Genomic DNA, 12,429 nt, shown 5'->3' with positions numbered 1-12,429 from the left:
GGTTAGTGTGAGGATTAAATGAGATATTAGATGTAAAGTCCTCATCATGCCTGAAATATAGCAGTTGCTCAATAAAGTAGGTCATTGTTATTATTACATTATTAGTCATGTCTGTCATGTATTAGTCCTTTAAACTCTGTCTTGATTTAATTGCATATTAATTGAGTGAAAATATGAAGCAAGGATCAATTGAAATTAATTGCACAGAAGCACCTTGAACATTGTGTAGCCTTATACACATGTAAGAGATTCAAGAGCATAATGTGGATCTTGTTTAGAAAGTATTTTTGTCAAATAAACGAGACCCAGATATGAGTTTTGAACACAATCTTTCAATTTCCTTTATTTATCTTCTGGTTTAATAAATTCTTCATATGCTATATAAATACTGGGTACAAAATTCCAAGTAAATATCAAGAAGTAAAAGTTTTCTGTATTCACATTTTAAGAAGAAAAACTAAAATAGACGTTTTTACAACAAAAACCCTTTAGCCTGCCTACAAATGATCCCTTTTTATAACACATGAATATGTAACCACTGGCCACTCATATTTTACCTTGGAAAATAGTCCAAACCATTTAATATAATTCATGACATTTTTCTGGGACATTAATAGCTTTTGCTCTCATGATATTTAGTGACCAGCAAGGTATGTAGCTTCACTTAAGCTGAAAATGCAAATACCACTGTAATCACCCAGAATGATGACCTGTGGTTATTTAAGATTTTTCAGTCAGTTTCCGATTCCTGGACATTGGTCTTTGAAAGTATTTTTTTTTAATTCCAAAGTGTTTAATGTGTACTGATATATGCTATCATGACTGTAAAATGTAGAAAGTCACAGGTCTCCAGGAGAGCTGAGGCAGGTGGCAATCAAACAATTAAAGAACAATGAGATGCCTGTCTAAAGCAAGAGAGCTGACAAGGCAGAGAGCCAATTTCTTGTTTTCTAAGTGAGAGAGAGGAAACCAGCCTGTCACTCTTTTGAGTCATGCATGGTTCTTCTTAATCACCAACTGGCCAGGGTTCAAAGCCAGGAAAGGATAGAGCCAGATTAGAACAGACCTTATATTTGGTACAATACCATGTTGACTCTCTCATTAAAAAATTATGTGATATCACTATAGGAACTTTAAAATGTGAAAAATAAGAAATTCTGTATTTTAAACCTGATAGTTTAAATGTGATTAAGAAAGTGAAGATGACACAAACTAATTGAACAATGGTTAAATACACAGTAACTATGGTGCATTAGAACTTTATGGGTAGTTTATGCTACAGTGTTCCAGATGTACTATTATGTCCATCTTTGTTTCAATCCTAAAGTCACAGATACTTTGGAAAATTTTTAGACAAGTGAGACATCAAATTTCTCCAGCAACTGTCTGAGTGTAAGGAAAATGATAATAATGAATCATGTTACTTCAACTTACTGTTGAAAGAGAAAGATAGAGGCACGGCTGCCCATACAAATTGGACAATGATAGGATAATAGCATTTGGAAAACTGTCAGTAAAATAAACACCTGATGACAGAGAGAATGGATTGTCCTTCCCTCTTCTGGAAAGCCTGAGCCCCACACCCACAACTCTTTCAGAGATCCTGAGTGAAGTCTCCACATGAATGCATATCACGTACTGGACTCCAAGCCTCTCTTTTCATTCACGCATTTTCCACATGAGAGAACAAAAGCCCCAAGAGCTAAGGTGACTTTGCTCAAGGTCATATAAGCCAGTTGAAGTGAAAACTGGGCTCAGAGAAGAACCTTCTGATTCTATTCAGGACTCTTTTGGCAATACCGTATACTTTCTCTGTAAAAAAAAAAAAAAAAAAAGTTATTTAGGTAAATCGGAAAGAGTGTCTCTTGATACACTGAAAGTGTACTTAAATATATATGGTCTCCATAATAAGGAAGAGGCAAATGATTTCTAATGGTCCAAAAGCAATTGAATCATTTTTTTAAAAAAAGATCATGTGAATACATGATGAATTTATAATAGGAACATATAGGAGATTTTCAACTTTAAAGATTCACACTACACATTCACCCACTAAACCAGTGATTCTTAACATTTTGGAGACATAAACTCTTTAAGAACTGAATGAAAGCTATGGAGAGCTGTGGAGAGAATTACACTTACAGACAAAATTCAGCCTGTAATATCAGAAGGTTCATGAACTCCCCCCAAACCCACCCATGAAACAAAAAATGGGAAGCACACAATCTCAGTGTATTATCATTGGCAAAGAGAGACTCTTTAATAAAGTAGTTGGAATGATTTTATTATCATTGATGGCGTAAAAACAGAAGGAATAACTGCTTCCTACATAAAAAGCTTTTAAGCTTTATAAGATATGTGGTCATGGGAGAAACAGGAGGCTTGTCACAAAGAGAGTGATACATTTGAAAGTTTAAAAAATAATCCCAGTCAAGGGCTTTCCCTGATGGCACAGTGGTTAAGAATCCTCCTGCCAATTCAGGGGACATGGGTTTGAGCCCTGGTCCAGGAAGATCCCACATGCCCTGGAACAACTAAGGCCGTTCACCACAACTACTGAGCCTGTGCTCTAGAGCCTGCAAGCCACAACTACTGAAGCCCACACACCTAGAGCCTGTGCTCTACAAGAAGAGAAGCTACCGCAATGAGAAGCCCGTGCACTGCAACAGAAAGTAGCTCCTGCTTGCTGCAACTAGAGAAAGCCCACATGCAGCAATGAAGACCCAAAGCAGCCAAAAATAAATATATTTTAAAAGTAATAAATAAAATCGTGTTATCAATAGGTTCTTTAAAAAAATAATCCCAATCAAACAAATTAACACTGGCTTCTGAATGGAGATTATAAAAGTATTCATCAATATTCTTCTTAAAATAATCAGTCTCTTGGATGCTGGAATTTTATTCCCTCTCATCAGATGGTTCCATACCTATATGATTTCCAACTGCTATAATGCTTAGAGTTTTCAAGGGGATTTATTTCATCGCTGAATTCCAGAAGACATTTAAAATTTATTTTACTTCCTCCAAATAAGACTATGGCCAGGTAGTTACCAGATCACTAGATTCTCCTTTCTTCCCTTTCTGTTGGACCAACTCTGGCCCTGCTTGACCTTCTCAATCTTATTAATCTCATGGCAATAAATAAAATAAAGGGGGTTTGATACTTATAAGTGGTGTCTTCAAGCTTCAAAGTAAAGAAGCATTTTCTGATCACTATAGATGTCCAGTGATGAAGTAGATACATTGAGAAGTAATTAGCTCTTTGTCACTACACTGGACTCAATGGGGAAGTACAGGGAGACTCAAGAAGGGGGTGGTTAGTATGAGTTTCTTTCATATCTGAGAATCTTTGATTCTAGGTCAAGGCCAAGGAGTGTCCAGAGGTCAGAATCAGTCACGGTTTAAAGGAAACAGAGACAGAATCTAGGTAGACCTGGTTGGTTGAAAAAAAAGGGATAGGTGGTGATGGTGGTGGTGGTACTCATGGTGGTGGTAATGTTGGTGGTGATGGTAGTCATGGTGATGGTGTGGTTGTGGCGGCAGTGGTGAGAGAGGTGGTGGTAGAAGATAACAAAAGTAACATTTTCATTGTATGTCATAGTTAATGAAGCACTTTCACATTCATTGTCTTGTTGATATAAGAGGAAAGGGTTAAACCAGGACATGGTCCCCAAATGAGGGTACATTCAACTTCAGTTTTTCAGGTATAGAAAAGTGAAGGAATTGAAGTCACTGGTGAATACTGGCAAGAGAACTGAGAGGAAGGAAAATATAGCTGCATGTCCAATATGTTTGAATCATAGTAACATCCTGTTTTTACCATCATTGTGCAAGTGTGGCAATTGCAGTTGTTCATACCTGTCTCTTTGGGTTAGGAGACCCTTGAGATTACTCTAACATTCACAAGTTGTCTTCTATTAAATGTATTATTAACTTTTGTATCCTCTGTGTTTGGTTTCACTTAATATCTGATCTCATCTGCTTCCTGACTTTCAGAAATGCTTCACTTCTAAATATGTTCTAGAATGAATTTGGGAGTGTTCCTCCATCTGCAATTTTTTGGTAGAGTTTGAGAAGGATCAGTGTTAGCTCTTCTCTAAATGTTTGATAGAATTCATCTGTGAAGCCATCTGATCCTGGACTTTTGTTTGTTGGAAGATTTTAATTACAGTTTCAATTTCATTATTTGTGATAGGTCTGTTTATGTTTTCTAATTCTTCCTGGTTCAGTCTGGGAAAATTGTACCTTTCCAAGAATTTGTCCATTTCTTCGTGGTTGTCCACTTTATTGGCATATAGTTATTTGTAGTAGTCTTTTATAATCCTTTGTATTTCTGTGGTGTCAGTTGTGATTTCTCCTTTTTGATTTCTAATTTTATTGATTTGTATCCTCTCCCTTTTTTTCTTGATGAGTCTGGCTAAGGGTTTATCAATTTTGTTTATCTTCTCAAAGAACCAGATTTTAGTTTTATGGATCTTTGCTATTGTTTTCTTCATTTCTCTTTCATTAATTTCTGCTCTGATTTTTATGATTTCTTTCCTTCTACTGAATTTGGGTTTTTTTGTTCTTTCTCTAGTTGATTTAGCTGTAAGTTTAGATTCTTTATTTGAGATTTTTCTTGTTTCTTGAGGTGAGATTGAAATGCTATAAACTTCCCTCTTAGAACTGCTTTTGTTGCATCCCATAGGTTTTGGGTCATCATGTTTTCATTGTCATTTGTTTCTATGTATTTTTTTATTTCTACTTTGATTTCTTCAGTGATCTCTTGGTTATTTAGTAGCACAGTGTTTAACCTCCATGTATCTGTGTTTTTTACAGTTTTTTTTTTCTTGTAATTGACTTCCAATCTCATAGTGTTGTGGTCAGAAAGGATGCTTGATATGATTGCAATTTTCTTAAATTTTCCAAGGTTTGATTTGTGACCCAAGATGTGATCTATCCTGGAGAATGTTCCATGTGCACTTGAGCAGAAAGTGTATTGTGCCACTTTCCAGTGGCATGTCCTATAAATATCAATTAAATCTATCTGGTCTATTGTGTCATTTAAAGACTGTGTTTCCTTATTTATTTTCTGTTTGGATGATCTATCCATTGGTGTAAGTGGGGTGTTAAAGTCCCCTACTATTATTGTGTTACTGTTGATTTCCCCTTTCATTGTTGTTAGCATTTGCCTTATGTATTGAGGTGCTCCTATGTTGGGTGCATAAACATTTATAATTGTTATATCTTCTTCTTGGATTGATCCCTTGATCATTATGTAGTGCCCTTCCTTATCTCTTGTAACAGTCTTTAGTTTAAAGTCTATTTTATCTGATATGAGTATTGCTATTCCAGCTTTCTTTTGATTTCCATTTGAATGGAATATCTTTTTCCATCCCTTCACTTTCAGTTTGTATATGTCCCTAGGTCTGAAGTGAATCTCTTGTAGACAGCATATATCTAGATATTGTTTTTTATCCATTCAGCCAGTCTGTGTCTTTTGGTTGGGGCCTTTAATCCATTTACATTCAAGGTTATTATCAACATGTATGTTCCTATTACCCTTTTCTTAATTGTTTTGGGTTTGTTTCTGTGGGTCTTTTTCATCTCTTGTGTTTCCCACCTGGAGAAGTTTCTTTAGCATTTGTTGTAAAGCTGGTTTGGTGGTGCTGAATTCTCTTATCTTTTGCTTCTCTGAAAAGCTTTTGATTTCTCTGTTAAATCTGAATGAGATCCTTGCTGGGTAGAGTAATCTTGATTGTAGGCCACCATCACCCTGATACCAAAGCCAGAAAAAGATATCACAAAAAAAGGAAATTATAGATCAATATCACTGATGAACATACATGCAAAAATCCTGAACAAAATACTAGCTAACAGAATCTACCAACATATTAAAAGGATCATACACCATGATCAAGTGGGGTTTATCCCAGGGATGCAAGGATTCTTCAATATATGCAAATCAATCGATGTGATAAACCATATTAACAAATTAAGGAGTAAAGAACATATGATCAGCTCAATAGATGCCAAAAAAGCTTTTGACAAAATTCAACATTCATTTATGATAAAAACTCTCCAGAAAATGGGCGTAGAGGGAACGTACCTCAACATAATAAAGGCCATATATGACAAACCCACAGCAAACGTCATACCCAACGGTGAAAAATTGAAAGCATTTCCACTAAGATCAGGAAAAAGACAAGGATGTCCACTCTCGCCACTTTTATTCAACATAGTTTTGGAAGTCCTAGCCATGGCAATCAGAGAAGAAAAAGAAATAAAGGAATACAAATTGGAAAAGAAGAAGTAAAACTGTCACTGTTTGCAGATGACATGATACTATACATAGAAAATACTAAAGATGCCACCAGAAAACTACTAGAACTAATCAATTAATTTGGTAAGGTTGCAGGATACAAAATTAATGCACAGAAATATCTGGCATTCCTATACACCACCAACAAAAGATCAGAAAGAGAAATTAAGGAAACAATCCCATTCACCATTGTAACAAAAAGAATAAAATACCTAGGAATAAACCTGCCTAAGGAGGCGAAAGACTGTACTCAGAAAACTGTAAGACACTGATGAAAGAAATCAAAGATGACATAAACAGATGGAGAAACAAACCATGTTCTTGTATTGGAAGAACCAGTATTGTGAAAATGACTATACTACCCAAAGCAATCTACAGATTCAAGGCAATACCTATCAAACTACCAATGGCATTCTTCACAGAAATAGAACAAAAAATTTTACAATTCGTATGGAAACACAAAAGACCCCAAATAGCCTGAGAAAACCATAATTCAAAAAGAGACATGTGGGCTTCCCTGGTGGCGCAGTGGTTGAGAGTCCGCCTGCCGATGCAGGGGACATGGGTTCGTGCCCTGGTCCGGGAAGATCCCACATGCCGGGGAGCAGCTGGGCTCGTGAGCCATGGCTGCTGAGCCTGCGCGTCCAGAGCCTGTGCTCCACAACAGGAGAGACCACAGCAGTGAGAGGCCCACGTACCGGAAAAAAAGAGACGTACTCAATGTTCATTGCAGCACTGTATACAATAGCCAGGCCATGGAAGCAACCTAAATGTCCATCAACATGAATGGATAAAGAAGATGTGGCACATATATACAATGGAATATTACTCAGTCATAAAAAGAAATGAAATTGAGTTATTTGTAGTGAGGTGGATGGACATAGAGTCTGTCATACAGAGTGAAGTAAGTCAGAAAGAGAAAAACAAATACCATATGCTAACGCATATATATGGAATCTAAAAAAAAAAAAGGTAGATGAACGTAGTGGCAGGGCAGGAGTAAAGACGTAGACATAGAGAATGGACTTGAGGTCATGGGGAGGGGGAAGGGTAAGCTGGGATGAAGTGAGAGAGTAACATTGACATATATACACTACCAACTGTAAAATAGACGGCTAGTGCGAAGCAGCTGCATCGCATAGGGAGATCAGCTCAGTGCTTTGTGACCACCTAGAGGGTGGGATAGGGAGAGTGGGAGGGAGACGCAAGAGGGAGGGGATGTGGGGATATATGTATACATATAGCTGATTCACTTTGTTATACAGCAGAAACTAACACAACACTGTAAAGCAATTATATTCCAATAAAGATATTTTAAAAATTATATTCTATATGTTTTCCAGTGCATTTGTGGTTTTAGTCATATACATATATGTGTGTGTATAAATATAGAGAGAGAGAAATACGAATATAGAAATATATATAGATGTAGATATAAATGATACCGATGGATAGATTGGTGACAGATAGATATAGATGTCAGATAGATATGCAGATGCAAATATAGGTACAGATATACAGATTTATACATAGGTATAGATTCTACCATTTCATCAGATAGCATTTCGGAGAGGAGGGGAAAATGAATGTCTTCAGTTCATCATCACTTTCCAGTCCTTCACTTTCTCCCATCTCTCTTTTATTGTTTGCTTTTGTTGGATGTCGCATTCATTTTTTTAAGTGCAGCTTAATACAGTGTTTACATTATGATGTAATTTTATTTCGGAACAGTTTTCATTGTTTCGTTGCCTTCATCATAGAATTTATATGTGATTGTTTTCAAGTTTCCAATTTTCTTCAGAATTAAAAAGTATCATTAAATGAAAGAAGTACTAGAAGTGTCAATGTTCAAAGTCTTGCCAATCTGAAGGGTTTTGTTTTAAACAGTCCTCTTGTCATTATTGCTATGACTACAAAGGGATAATTGGATCCGTTTTTAGTCCAGCACAGCTCCTCCTCACACTCTTCCTCTTTAGTGTAAATTTAATAAATGCAACTGTAAGGTATTTTTAAAAAGATATGTTTTATAAAGGACTCATTTTATCTTTAGGTTCATATAATCTACAAGCACAAAAATAGTTCAAATAAAAGGCACTTCTGTCTATTTTATGTATATTTCAGGTGAAATTACCTATCCTTTTATACCCAGTTGAATATATAACATGTACAGACATAGTGATTTCTAATTTACCGGTAATTTATTAGCATAAATAACACATAATGTCAGTTTGCTTTAGGAACAGTTTCATGAATATAAGAGTCAATGGGATCATAGTTTTCTCCTTAGTCTGTGGATAGAGAAAACCTAATTCATGTTAAATTATAATAGCTTCATAAATAGATAGTTTTAGGAGGACTGGTTATATAATTTTTATCCAAATTGGGACACTTTTGAGAGTGAAATGGAGTGCTATCAATAATTATACCAGTTAGACATAAACTAGAACTCTTGAGGAAAATGAAACATTTGGTTACCATATAGTCATACTTTTAGGTTCACTGCAACACATGTAATCCACATTGGGGTTTACCATCATAAAACTACTTGGTGATGAATGGATATTAGCTTTTTTCAAGGAGTTAGGAATATGTGCAGACTAGGAACTATCAAAGCAAAATAATATTGTGTCCTCTTTTGAATCATAAGGAAAGTTGAAATAATCCAGTAATAACCAAAACTAAATGGTCAGATTATTCACTTTATTCTAGTGGTATTCCTATACTGAATGTTTGAAAACATTCTGTGAATTGTAACATAAAAAGGATGTGTATCATGAATATGTAGAGTTTAAAGAAAAAATTTGAATGTCACATATCCACCACATATCTTAAAAAATAGGACGTTTCCACTTTCTTTAAAGTCCCCTGTATCTCCTTCCCTGATTACTCACCCCTACCTCCTAGAAGACACTGCTGTCTTAAACTTTGTTTTAATCTTCCCTGTGCTTGCTTTATTTTACCACATGAGCTTGTATCCCTAGAGAATATATCATTTTGTTTTGTTTCCTTATGCTGTATGTTAATGAAATTTTTAATGTAATTTAATTTATAAAAATTTTCTTTAGTGGTTAGCATTTTTATTCTTTTCAAAGAAATCCCAAGGTAGTAATAAATACATATTAAATTTTCCTCTAAAAATTTTAAAGTTTGCATTTCACATTTAGGTCTTTAACTAGAATTTATTGTGTGTATAAAACAGGATTTTTTTTCTTTCTTTTCTTTTCACATGAAAAAAATATTCTAGCATAATATATTGATTAATTCATACTTTATTATCTGATGTGCAACAACCATCTTAATCATGTGTCAGGTTTCTATGCATGCATGGGTGTAAGTCTGAGTTTTTTTTCTGTTGCATTCCATGTGTGCTCTGAGTTAATCTACTCTGTCTTAATAGCTTGAACTTTGAACATCACCTAGGTTGTTCTTGGCTCCTTACTCTTCCATGTGAATTTTATAATTAGCTTGTCAGTTTCTATGAAAATATTTTGATTTATTCTTGGAATTACATTGAGTCCACAGATAAATTTAGATATAATTAAAATTCAAATTGAAATTCAGATCTGAACTGATAATTCAAAAGTTCTATTTCTTTGAGTACATTTAAGTAATTTTAATCTTTTTAGCAATTTGTCAGTTTTACCTGCATTTTCATATTTGTTGGATTAAAGTTGATCATAACATTTTCTTATTAGTTTTTGATCTTTGCAGCATCTGTAATTATTTTTTCTGTTTTTATTCCTAAAATTATTTCCTTTTCTTTTCTTGATTAGGTTTGCCAGATATTTGTCAATTTCATTAGTCTTTTTTAATGGTACAATATTCTCTCTATTGTATCTCATTCTCTAATTCATTAATTCCTGCCCTTATTATTGTTTTTATTGAAGTATAGTTGATTTACAATGTTGTGGTAGTTTTAGGTGTACAGCAAAGTGATTCAGTTATAAATACACATATACGTATAATATTCTTTTTCAGATTCTTTTCCCTTATAGGTTATTACAATATTGAGTATATCCTGCCCTTATTTTTATTCTTTCCTCCTTCTTGCTTTGAATTCATTGTATTATTATTTTACCTTGTTAGTTGATTGCTTAGCTCATACTTTTATTTTTTCTGTTCAAAAACTGAGCATTTAGCTATTCATTTTCCTCTAAGTACTCTTTCAATTATGTCATAAATTTTGATAAGTAGTATTTATGTTACAATTTATTTTTAAGTCCTTTTTAATTTATTTAATGGTTTCCTTTTCATGGGTTATGTATATATGTATGAATGTGTGTGTTTCAGTTTTATAAATTTCAGAGTTTTGTTAGGTATCCATTTGTTACTGATTTCTAACTTCATTTTCAGATACTGATTCTTTGGAATTAATTTAAACTTGCTTCATGAACTAGAGCATTATTAATTTTTGTAAATGTTCTATGTGTAGTTGAAAAGAATGAGCATTCTCCAGTTGTTGGGCACAACAGAGAGGCTTTTCTTTCCTTTTTTTTTTAATTGAAGTATAGTTGACATACAATATTATATTAATTTCAGGTGTACAACACAGTGATTTGGCATTTATATACATTATGAATTGATCACGGTAAGTCTAGTAACTATCTGTCAACTTTGTCATACAAAGTTATTATAATATTATTGACTGTATTCCCTATACTGTATATTATATCCCAGTGACTTATTTATTTTATAACTGGAATTATGAAACTTTTAATGCCCTTCACCTATTTTACCCAAACCCTGTTCCCCCCTCAACCTCCCATCCCCACCTATGGCAACCACTAGCTTATTCTCTATATCTGTGAGTCTGTTTTGCTTTGTTTGTTCATTTTTTTGTTTTTTAGATTCCACATATCAGTAAAATCATACAGATTTTTCCATCTAACTTATTTCACTTAGCATAATACCCTCTAGGTCCACCAGGGTGCAGTGTTTTATATTCAAGTCTTCTATATTCTTATTTTTACCCCTCACTACTTGATCTGTCAAACACTAAGTTGTGTTAAAATCTCCTCTATGATGACAAACTTGTCCATTTATTTTGTAGTTCCAGCAATTTCTGTTTTATTGATTTAGGGGCAGATCGTTTAGAAGTATGACAAGTATCTGGTGCTATGAACCTTTTATCACTATCTAGTGACCCAGTTTATTTCTAGCATATATAAGATATATTTTTCTTTGATAATAATACAGCTGAAACAGTTTTATTAGCATTGGTCTGGTCTTTTTGCCAGTCCTTTCCTTTCAACTTTTCTACATCTTTGTGTTTTAGATATGTGTCTTGTAAAAAGCAAGTATTTGAATTTTTATAACATTTTAGTGACCTTTTTTTCCCTAGAAAATTTAGTACATTTGCACAGATTATGATTACTTATATAGATTCACTTCTGTCTTCTTCTGCCTACTTACCACATTTTTCACCATTTCTTTGTATATGTTTCATTATTTCATTTTTTCATTATTTCATTTTTCATTATATATTCATTATTTCATGCCTTCTTTCAAATAGTGTTGAATTTTGTTTTATTTCTCTTGCTTTGGTTTGGTTTAGCTTTGTTTTATTCATTTTTCTTTATCAGCTTTAAAATTATTCTATTTATATTTTTAAAAATTGCATGCATATTTAACTCAACAAAGTCTAAATTTAATGAATATCTTTACTCTTCTTTCAAACAATAAAAGACTATAGAGGGTTTTAACCCCAATTATTGTTCAAGATTTAGTTCTCTCTTATTTTTGTTTCAACATTGATAAAGTAGACATTATTTTTATTGATTGTTAGGAAAATGATTTTTAAATTTGCCCAAAAGCTTAGCATAGTCTTTGCTCACCAGTTTTCCTTCCATCTCAGACATTCCTTTCTAAGATCTATATACTCCTGAAGGAAAGCTTTCAGACACTTCTTTGGTGATGATCAACTGGCAGTAGCTCTCTCAGCTACAGTTTAATTGAAAATGTCTTTATTTTGGTTTCATTCTTGAAAGATACTTTTGATAGAATTAGAATCATAGGCTAACATTTTCTTTCTGTACTTCAAAGATATTATCCCCTTCTCTTCTGGCTTAATTGACATTCTTTTATAGGTAATGTGTCTCCCCCAATTCCTTCTCCCAGTTGCTTTTATT

The 12,429-nt window shown here is 33.8% G+C and overlaps 1 protein-coding gene across 3 annotated transcripts in view; it reads left to right on the top strand.

Annotated features, from left to right (window-relative positions):
• Positions 1-12,429, top strand: part of UNC80 (unc-80 homolog, NALCN channel complex subunit) — a 238,509-nt gene that overhangs the window by 84,999 nt on the left and 141,081 nt on the right. The gene's annotated exons all lie outside the window — the stretch shown is intronic.

This window comes from Lagenorhynchus albirostris, chromosome 6, assembly GCF_949774975.1.
Source record: "Lagenorhynchus albirostris chromosome 6, mLagAlb1.1, whole genome shotgun sequence".
In the NCBI taxonomy this organism is placed as follows: Eukaryota; Metazoa; Chordata; class Mammalia; order Artiodactyla; family Delphinidae; genus Lagenorhynchus; species Lagenorhynchus albirostris.
Note: the sequence above shows the minus strand (reverse complement) of the source record. Positions and strands in the feature narration are given on the sequence as shown.